The 2,286-nt window shown below is 30.7% G+C and overlaps 1 non-coding gene across 1 annotated transcript; it reads right to left on the reverse strand.

Annotated features, from left to right (window-relative positions):
* Positions 1-756: 756 nt before the first annotated feature.
* On the reverse strand, positions 757-863 carry LOC120247295. The gene has a single exon (XR_005532254.1). It is a non-coding gene; the product is annotated as a U6 spliceosomal RNA (small nuclear RNA).
* Positions 864-2,286: the final 1,423 nt, after the last annotated feature.

Below are 2,286 nucleotides of genomic sequence, written 5' to 3' on the forward strand. Positions count from 1 at the left end.
TATTCATTGTTGATGGGAATATAAATTGGCACTACCTGGCATATTTTAACTATCTCATACCTCATAGCCTAGCAATTCAACTTTAACAGAGGTATTTAACTTAGTACTGGGAGAGTTCCAAATATGCTTATAGATATGCATTGTTTTTAAAGGCATAAAACTAAAAACAGGTCATATGTCATGAAATGGAAATCACAAAAATAAAAGAGATAAGTGCATTGTTATATGCTCATTCAACAAATTTGAACAGGTGCCTGGATGAATGGAATGAGAAAGCTTTGCATATATCTTGAGTTAAAAGCTTTTCAAACAGAAGGAATCGCTAAAGTAAAGGTGAAAAATGTGCACTTGACATATTGAGGATTTACAAAGTAGCCAGAGAATTACAGCAGATTAGGAGAGGTGAAGAGGTAGAAGGGCAGGTCATAGAGGTGATGAAGAAGAGAAAGTTCATATATATCTTGCGGCTGTTACCAGAATGGATTCCAGTGCATAGTTTTGAGCAATACTGTGGAATTATCTGATTTAAGCTTTAGCAGGATCATTTTAAAACATAATTATGGTAGGATAATTTACAAGCACGCAAATATGTTTCCAATGAAAATATTTCTAAGTAAGTGAGCTTTTTATAATGTAAGTGAGGTTTCATAATGATGAACTATGTGGGGTAAGTAGTAAGAAGACAATTTAGATGTTGAAGGATCTAAACTTTTAAGTAGGGAAAAGGGTATGGAAAGAATGAATCCAGAAGACAATTAAAGGGTGATAGGATTGAGAAAGTGTGGGTGTCATCCTTGAGCAGGGCCATGCCAATCTTCTCTGTATCATTCCAATTTTAATTCATGTGCTGCCAAAGTGAGCAGAGGTTTGATAAAGTTTAAAACTTTACTGTTATACATAAAAGATGATGAGTAAATAAAAAATTATACTTTCTTCATGATGCAATTATTTAACATTATAATATTTTATTTCTTTCCACACTGATCAATAGATTAAATGTAATCCCTATTACAGTAATAGGAATATTTTACTGATGACCTCAACAATTTACTGTAGAAATTTTATGGATGTGTAAAGTTCACGAATACTTATTATCACAAAATAATAGTAAAAACAATATAGTCTTATCAGTGACATTAACAATGAACCAGTATTAGATGAATGTGCATATGAGAAATTGGAATATGATAAAAATGATACCACATACCAGTGGGAAAGAGGTGAATTTTGCTGAATCATTTGGGAAAAGTTATCATTTAGGACAAAAATTATTTAGAGAAAACTGAGGCTAAACATGTATGCTATATTATATAGAAAAAATATACCCCACTGACTAATTGTCAAAATGTGAAGAAAAAACTGTTAGGGTAATCAAAGAAAATTCAGACAATTTAGTTCTTATGTAGGGGTAGAGATTCATGTATTAAACAAATCCCCAAAGAATATATCATAAGCAAAATCATGAATTTGACTACATACATACAAAATAAGAATTTCTGTTCAAAAACAGCTTTCTTGAATAACAGGATGAGAAAATATTTGTGCCATATAAATCTGAAAATGATTAATCTCTGGAATAAAAGTTGTTCTCCATAAACTCAAAGTAAATATTAGAAAATTAGGAATAGTAAATAAACAGGAAATTCATTAGTGGGGAGATCTATAGACCTGGTAAGTCTATTGCTATTTTAGGAAATGAATGTCTCATATATTGCTTACAAGTTTCTAGGACGATATAGCCATTCTGGAGGTCACTCTCAGAAGAAAAAGAAAATAATGAACTAAGGCAAGTATTTACTCTAGGATTCAATAATTCATCCTGCACATATATGAATGGATATGCTTGCCCAAGTCCGTAAGGAACATTTGTGGAGATTTCCTTTTATGTAGTTTTGTGAAATTGATTACTGGAAATAATGTGCATCCCCACATTGGGAGGAAGACAGGTAAACTGTGATTAATGGATACAAAGCAACATTCTCAGCTATTATAAGCAGTTAATTTATAAGAAGTGTAACATGACTGGAGTACATAATGGTATGTACATTACATAATGCTGAGAAAATTACATAATGCTATATAACATAATGTTTAGTGAAAGAGTAAAAAATATTTTCCAACATATAAACTAAAATTTAAAATCCTCTATATTTAAAATGATACAGATGTATTGTAAAATATTTATCAAATACATTGAAGTATATACTTTGGAGAAGAGAGAAATAGTAATGTGACAACAGGAAATAAATAATAAAAAAAAACTGGATAGAGCATACTTCCATAGTC

This window comes from Hyaena hyaena, unplaced genomic scaffold, assembly GCF_003009895.1.
Source record: "Hyaena hyaena isolate Hyena2069 unplaced genomic scaffold, ASM300989v1 scaffold_512, whole genome shotgun sequence".
Classification (NCBI taxonomy): Eukaryota; Metazoa; Chordata; class Mammalia; order Carnivora; family Hyaenidae; genus Hyaena; species Hyaena hyaena.